At 51.4% G+C, this 8,529-nt stretch overlaps 1 long non-coding RNA gene across 2 annotated transcripts; it reads right to left on the reverse strand.

Annotated features, from left to right (window-relative positions):
* Positions 1–2,203: 2,203 nt before the first annotated feature.
* On the reverse strand, positions 2,204–7,649 carry LOC117799759. Of its 2 annotated transcripts, XR_004623003.1 has the most exons (4): positions 7,432–7,649; positions 6,901–7,124; positions 6,023–6,223; positions 2,204–3,307 (listed from the first exon to the last, which is right to left on the reverse strand). It is a non-coding gene; the product is annotated as an uncharacterized LOC117799759 (long non-coding RNA). The 2 variants fall into 2 exon arrangements; XR_004623002.1 differs by having other exon boundaries at positions 6,901–7,649.
* Positions 7,650–8,529: the final 880 nt, after the last annotated feature.

Consider the following 8,529-nt stretch of genomic DNA (forward strand, 5'->3'; position numbering starts at 1 on the left):
TCATGAGCAAGAAGTACATTCCCGACGCTGTGCCACCTCGGCACAGAACACGGCGGCAGAACATTCCTTCCCCAAAGGACACCCTGATCCAGGAGCCCTCCCTGCCCCTTTCTCCTCCAGCCCAGACCCTCACACCCCCTCAGCGGCTTTCTCTCTCTGTTCTTTAATCTGTTCCAGATGTTTCTGTAAGTAGAATCACACAATAGGTACCTTCGTGTCTGCCCACCTATTTTCAAAGGGGACTCTTTTTTTCTGTGTTTATTTGACACAGCATCTCCCTTATTCGATACTGAAATCCCTGATGGATTGCAGATCAGACATGATCATAGAGACCACTTTAGGAATTAGGGGCACAATCTCAGGGCCGAGACCCCTGTTCCTGCTGGGACACCACAGCTTGACCCCAGACAGGACACGGCTGGTTCCACCTGTGACCCACACAGACACCAGGGAAATGCAGAAAGCTGGAAGACACCACAAAGGGCAAAAGCATTGCTCACAACCCAAGGCCAGAGAAAGGTTTCCCCTGCCTTTGGTCCAGACCATGCTCCAAGTCACTGGGTTCAACACGGACAGAGACCAAACACATGCAAGTCCAAGGGGAAGGATAGGCACGTGGGGAGTATGTGTCAGAAATGTGGGAGCTCCTGGAAAGGACTCTGGCAAAAGAAACCCTATAGAGGCAGTGCAGGTCACCCTCAGACAGGCAAGTGTCTGGTCTGGGGACCAGCAGCCCTGGGGAGAATGTGAGGATGTGGAGTTCCCCGCAGGTCCCCTGGAGAGAAGGGTGACAGGCATCCCTGTCTGGGAGAACAGTGAGCCGCACCCATCCCAGCTCACAGATGCACCCATCACCTAGCACGCTCGTCCTCAGACTCACCCCTGGAAACTCTCGCTCGGTGTTTCACAGATGTATTTTCAGGAATGTTCATCACAGCAGTGGTGGAGAGAGCAGGCTATGCACCAACACTAATGTCCAAGGAGATGGATGGGATCCTTGGTCCCAGTCTTCATGATACAATGCCCTGTAGCTACTGTCACAGCTTCCTCTGGGGCACAGGAATCGGGAAGCCCCTTCCTGAGATCCCCTCCTCCTGCCACCCTGCTCCTGTAAACATTCAGAATTGTTTGAGGAGGAGGTAGAAAGGATCTGGGATGACAGCAGGTCCAAGGAGAAGGATGGTCAGCACTGGGAGGACAGCTGGACATGCCCTGAGCCACCATCCAGGCCCCGGGCTATGATTTGGACCTCACCCCAAATAATGGCTCCTGATGTAGGGACGCTATTCCGTGGTTTCACTCCCTCCCTCCCTCCTTACATCATTTATCCACTCTGTCATTCATTCCCCAGGCCTCTTTCCTTCCCCTCCACCCCTTCCATCCTCCCTCCCTCCCTCCCTCTTTCCCTCACTCCCAATCTCCCTCAGGCTCTCCTTCATTCAGCAGAGGATCTGGGGTCCCTGCTATGTACTGAGCACTGGGGCTTCATCAATGAGCACCCCCCAACCCATGTGGTCACGTCCACTGTGGGAGGTGACAGGGGGCAATCCTCAGGGTTGGCAGAGGTGATGAGCACCATGAATCTGCTCCTGAAAACAGGCCAGTTGCACAAAGAAAAAAATGGAGAGGCCCACACTTAGTATTTCCTCTAGAAAAATCTAGTCCTGAAAAGTGATGAAAAGTAGGTATATCCCAGACTTAACGCAATGTGAGTTCTCATGGCAGGTATGCACCGATTCCTAGAACCAATGAAGAGTAAATCATCCAGTGTTGATGGGGGTTTGTGACACACCTTTTCTGACCAAATGACAGCGCTTCAGCCAACATCTCCAGGGCCCTCCAGTCTTCCCAAGACCTCTGTGATCCTCTCACTCCACCATCGACCTCCTTGGGGAGCTCCGTCCTGTCCAACGGACAGCCCTGCCCTTGGACACCCCTGAGACACTGACGACAGACGTCGAGGGACATGGACAGCCCTGTCCTCGGACACCCGTGAGACAAAGACGACAGACATCGAGGGAGATGGACAGCACTGCTCTCAGACACCTGAGAGACCGACGACAGACGGACACCCGTGAGCCACCGGCGACAGACGTCGAGGAAGATGGACAGTCCTGTCCTTGGACACCTGTGAGACACCAACGACAGATGTCAAGGGAGACAGACAGCCCTGTCCTCGGACACCTGTGAGACACCAACGACAGATGTCGAGGGAGATGGACAGCCCTGTCCTCAGACACCCGGGACACACTGACGACAGATGTCAAGGGAGATGGACAGCCCTGCTCTCGGACACCCCTGAGACACCAACGACAGATGGACACCCGTGAGACACTGACGACAGACGTTGAGGAAGACGGACAGCCCTGCTCTCAGACACCCCTGAGACACCAACGACAGACGGACACCCGTGAGACACCGACGACAGACGGCGAGGGAGACGGACAGCGCTGTCCTCGGACACCTGTGAGACACCAACGACAGACGTCGAGGGGAGACAGACGGCCCTGCTCTCGGACACCCGTGAGACACCGACAACAGACATCGAGGGAGACGGACAGCCCTGTCCTCGGACACCCGGGAGACACTGATGACAGATGTAGAGGGAGATGGACAGCCCTGCTCTCGGATATCCCTGAGACACCAACGACAGACGGACACCCATGAGACACCGACAGACGTCGAGGAAGACGGACAGCCCTGCTCTCAGACACCCGTGAGACACCAACGACAGACGGCGAGGGAGACACGTGGAGACCGGAAGACACTCTGCGCTCGGGGAAGAACCGACGCCCTGAGCACATCTGCTGTCCCCACAGCCGTCTGCAGAGCGCGCGCCGTCGCTACCCAACCTCCAGATGCCGAACCGACAGCCCTGACCGGGTGTGGACGCGGGGAGGACCCTGCGGGGCCGAGGCCCGGGGAGCACGAGCAGCAGGTGGGCGGCGGAGGTTCCCTGACTGCAGACTGCCTGCGGAGCCCCAGGAACCGGATCCATGTGTGCGTAAACACGGACCCGCGGACCAGCCCAGCGGATCCGAGCCCAGAGAGGGGAGACCCCACAGCCCCGCACACAGCCCCACAGTACCGCACACAAACCACAGAAACCCCACCGTCTACACAGCTCGTCCTGCCTCCGCGGGGTCCTGTGAGCATGAAGCCCTTGGCAGTCCCCACTCAGGCGGTTTCTCCTCACCTCCTCCTCCCGTGGCGGGTCCTGGGGAGACCCGTGTTCTGTGGGTGTGGACAGCGCTCCATGTCCTCTAGAAGCCTCCACAGAGGATCTGGGTCAGGGCTGTGCTGGAACCTGGGGCACCCAGGCAGAGCGGGATCAGGAACTGTTATAAGCTCTGCACAGCCCTTGACTGGAGTGCAGTTGTGTTTCAAACAGTCAGTGCCCAGAGGGATATCTCACTCTTTTTCTGTTAGAGCCCAGGACTGAGGGGCAGAAGAAAAAGACCCTAACCCCTAAACCCTAAACCCTAACCTAACCCTAAGCCTTAACCCTAACCCCTAACCCTAAACCTTCCCCTCGCTCAGGACAACCCACAACAGCTGGGAATTACCCCAATTCCTCCTTTCTACTCCTCCTTATATATAACCCATCAGCAAATCCTGTGAGCTCCATCTTCAAAATGTACCCAGAATAGGTCTAACAACTCCTTCCAAGGCCACCTGTTTGGTCCACACTGGAGCCCATCTCTTGCCTGAGTTCCTGGAAAAGCTTCATCATGGACCTGCCTTGCCATCCTCAACCCTCTGTCATCTGTTCTCAACACTGTAGCAAGGATGGCCCAGTGAAACAGGGTCTCATGGGGTTATAGCCCTGGAATAGCTTTCTGTTACCCTCTGTCACCTCTCTGAGGTCATGTCCTAAGCTGTCTCCTGTGGCCACAGGGCCTTCTTGCTGCTCCTGGACATACCTGGAATTCTCCTGCCCCAGGGCCTTTGCACATGCTTTCCCTTCTGTTTAGAATGCTCTTGATGTGTTCTCACTCACCTTCTGAGAACTCTGAATTGGAGTGACAGGGACAGACGATGAGGCTGTGTGTGTTGGGTGAGGCTGGTGGCCCAGAAGAAGGGGCTCAGCCAGCTCTCCACCTGTGCCTCACTTGTCCTCACCCAGGAACCTGCTCACAGCCCTCACCTGTCACAACTCTCACATGGGAGACCCACAGCCACCTGGAGTCCGCCCTGCCCACACCCTGCTGCAGAATGCATTCAGCTCTCCTCCGGGACCCCTGTCAGCTTTACCCAGACCTGGAACCAGCTTTACTCCTGCAAAGCTCCAGGATTCCCCCTCTTCTTCCAAAATCACCCTGGGTCAAGGCTTTCATGAGAAAGCTACAAAGCTAACTAATGAAAGGTTCACACTTACTTTCCCTTTCTGTTGCATTCTCTCCACCTTCCTTCCTACCTGTTCAAACTGTAACGTATCAGTGGAACATGAACGTGCTCTGAGATATGAATCTTTCATTGCAGCTTTCCGAGGACTCCTCATGCGATAAGAAACTAGCGTATCCTACAACAGGGTGTTTTACAACTATCATCTATAGAATAGTACAGCCCAAATCGCTACATTTTTACCTCACTCTTCAGGAAGAACACTTTTTCCTTTCTTCTTTTACTTAAATTCCAGTTAGTTCACATGCCATGTAATATTCGCTTCAGGTGTAGGATTTAGTGATTCCTCATCTGCATACAATACCCAGTGCTCAGCACACGTGCCCTCTTTAATACGGCTCACTCATTTAACTCTTCCCCCATGCCCCTGCCCTGCAGCAACCCTGTTTGTTCTCCAAGGTTGAGTCTATTTCCTTGTTTGCCTCTCTCATTCCCCCCCTCAACTCTGTTCATCTGTTTTCTTTCTGAAATTCCACATAAGTGAGATCATAGGATATCTGTCTTTCCTCACTGATTTTGCTTAGCTTAATACACTCTAGATCCATCCACATCCTTGCAAATGGTAAGATTTCATTCTTTTTGAAGCTGGGTCTTATTCCATTATATATATGTATCCCACATCTACTTTATCCATTCATCAGTGCGTGGACTTTGGGATTCTCTCCATAGTTTGGCTACTGTGGACATTGCTGCTATAAACATCACCGTGCATGTACCCCCTTCGAATCTGCATTTTTGTATCCATTGGGTAAATACCGAGGAGAGCAATTGCTGGATCATGTGGTTGTTCAATGTTTAACTTTTTGAGGAACCCCCACACTGTTTTCCAGACCGGCTGCACCAGTTTGCATTCCCACCAACAGGATGGGAGGGTTCCCCTTTAAGCAGAACATTATCTGCCAGCAATTTCATAAGAGGAAACAAAAATTCTGTGAGATACACCCAGGGTCAGGCAAGCAGTTGCAGAATTCACCCCAGGGCTCCTGACACCAAGACCCCTGAAGCCACCAGCATGCCTCTATCCAAATGAATTCCCAAAGACTCTCCTTCTGACTCCACCACCAAAGAAACTACAGAGAAAATATGGCTCCTCAAAATATCTAGATGATACATTTACTAAAGCTAGAAAGTCAAGCTCAACTTTTAAACAGTAAAAGGCCGCTCTGAATAATTTTGAATTTTCCCTCCACCCTAATTTTAACTGTTCTGATGAAAAGACTAACCAATGATGAAACATCACCTTTGTCAAATGACATCATCCAAGTCTGTATCTGATGAAAAAAAGCCACCTAACTATAGATGCTGGCCGCTTAACCATATCCTAGGCCCAACTGAACAAACACTGTTAGAGGAAGGAACAAATTAGATGTTACAAACATGCACAGAGTGAATCTCACCTTCCCTTTCTAATAAAAGAGGGTTCCTAGGAAACAGATGGTCAAGCACATTTGTAAGCAATAAATGGACAGAGAAATTAGTGATCCCCTGCAAAGTTCTACCTGCAGGGAAACTAAGTAACTCTTGCACCAAATCCAGAATGCTGACAGCTACTCAAGTTTTACTTTGTGGCTCAACTAAAGAAAAGCCCAGGAGGTTTTGGGTTAATGAGAGGTTTTACCTCCAGTCCTGACATAGATATGACATCAAGTCAAACGTCCCTGTGCTTTCTCTGAATGCTGGTGTCCTGCGACAAGCCGCCTCGCTGACTCAGATGCTGATGTTCAAAACCTCGGGTCTCGTGGAGCCAGAGCAGAGAAGTGCTGTCAGCTGGGGAGAAGAAGGCGCCTCTGACCTGAAGCCTGCACACCTGCTTCGGTTTCTGGGCAAAGGGGAAACACATACTTGTTGTTTAGCAGTAATTATCTTCATTCTAAATAGACCAATGACCTTGCTTTTCCTGGAAAGCGGACTTACTCTTCTAAAGAAACCCTCAATTCATCTATTCCAAATGCAACTAGAGTGGGGTCTGGTTTACGCCTGCCTCCAGGCCCCCACCTGGAGGAGTTTTCCAGCATGATTCTAACAGCCAATTACCACTAACCTGGGGGGGCACACGGGGCATAATGCTGAAGTTGGGGGACAGCTCTGGGGCTTGCTACTGCCACACCTGTGCATGGGGGAACAGGGAACACCCTGCTGAACTCAGGGTACTGCTCAAGATCCATCACCTGCACTGTGTCAGGGAACCGGGGGACACCCCACTGAAGGTGGGGACTGTGTGAGGTCCTTCACCGCACTCTTCCTGGGGAACACGGGAAACCCTGAAATTCTGCAACCCATCCCACAAAAGCTCAGGTGAATGGGCGCCCTGGAGTTCACGGGTATGGGGAATATGGCCAGTTGACAGACATGGGGTAGAACAGACTTTAAAGGGAAAAAGAAAACTCACCTGAGTCCCCACCATGAACCCTCTCCACGCACCTTCCAGAACCCTGCCTCCCACCCGGGGCACACCCTACCCCCGGACCCCCACCCTGGTGCACAGCGCTCACTCACCAGTGGGGAACTCCACAAGGCAACTCTCTCTCCCAGCGCCCCTTCTTCTGCCCCAGGTGTGCAACTTGCTGCAACTCCGACCGCAGAGATGTAGCTCCACCCCCAAGCGGTGATTGGTCGGGGAAGGTGGTGCCCAGAGCCCCTTGGATGCCAGGCAACTCGCCCTCCCGCCTGGCAACCCTGCCAGTGCAGGGGGTCCAGGAGGCGCCTCCTCGCCCCAACACCTGGCACAGGAGTGGGTGGGGTCGTGGGCCGTGCCTCACACACACACCTGGCCTCTTCCAGGAACCCCTCTAGCTGCAGACCACCCTCATAGCCCTGCCCCTTCCCTTTCTGCATCAGCCCTCCCTGCTGGGGTGTGCCTGGTTCCCGGCAAGGTCAGCTGCTCTCAGACCCTCCAAGGATTTGGCTTCAGGAAATGCAGTGGTTTCACACATGGCCAAGGCAACTTTAAGACCCCAAAAGTAATGCTCTAATTGGGAAGAGCTTCACCTTCTGGTCTCACCCATGAGTGGTTAGTGTTTCTCAAACCTTCAAAGCATCCTTCTAGGATGAGCCCATTTGTGCTGGAATCTATATACACATGCTTGGTTCTGCAGGGAAGCGTCCAAGATGGAGAACAGCCACCCTTCTGTGCTGTTGATGTTGTGAACCAGGAACATTTATTTTTCACTTAAATAGAAAACACTGTTATTGTCGACACTACATGAACGAACTTTTAAAAACATTTTAGAGAGAAAGGAAGAGAGTTTTATTCAAACCCAAGTCGGGACAGCTGCCTGGGAGACACAATCTTCACAAAGAAGGGAGTGCTCCAGGGAAGGAACATTTAGGGTTAGGGTTATATATTTGTTCTGTTTTGTGTTACGTACAGAGTTACACACCACAATGAGGAAGAAGATTCCAGAAAGTGACAGACTTTTTCTTATGTTTTCAGTATGTACAAGTCAGTATGACTTTAATCTTACGGGAGCCAGAGAGGTTCTTTTTCTTATCTTTGTGTTGGCACTTTTTATTATTTATTTTCTTCTCAAAGCAGATGTCCAACATGTGCTTGGGGCAGAAATAGGGCCCATGCTTTGAGGTTTTGCCCAGTCATTTTGAGCTGGGTAAAATGTTAAAGGATAGCTTCCCTGGGAGCCCAGGATCAGGGCCCACAGATGATATAAGATAAAAACTACTTTTATCATTGTACTTACTACTAAATGGAGGAATTTGAGACAAAAGCACCTTTCACAAGAGTACCAAGAAATCAAAATGATGCCTACAGAAGGTTACCTGCTCCATGGTCAGCACAGGTAACAGAAGTGTTCACAGTCTCTGGACTCCTCCCCTTCTCCTGCCCAAATCTCTGAAACACACAGATCACTTAAAATCAGAATTTTAGAACTGCTAGACACCTTAGAGATGTCTGGCACCATTCCCTTGGACTACAGAATAAAACACAGTAGCTCATTGTCACAAACTAATTTAAACACGAAGTGCCCCCTGGATGCACTAAGTTCCTTCTCTGCAAATGTTGACTAATGTAAGTCACAGTCATAACATATAAACACTGCGATGGCTGGGAAGTCATCGTAGGTAAGGGAATATTTTAGCCATGTTTATAAGCATTGGCTCACTCTGTAG

The sequence above is a fragment of the Ailuropoda melanoleuca genome, unplaced genomic scaffold (genome assembly GCF_002007445.2).
Source record: "Ailuropoda melanoleuca isolate Jingjing unplaced genomic scaffold, ASM200744v2 unplaced-scaffold5679, whole genome shotgun sequence".
NCBI classification, from domain to species: Eukaryota; Metazoa; Chordata; class Mammalia; order Carnivora; family Ursidae; genus Ailuropoda; species Ailuropoda melanoleuca.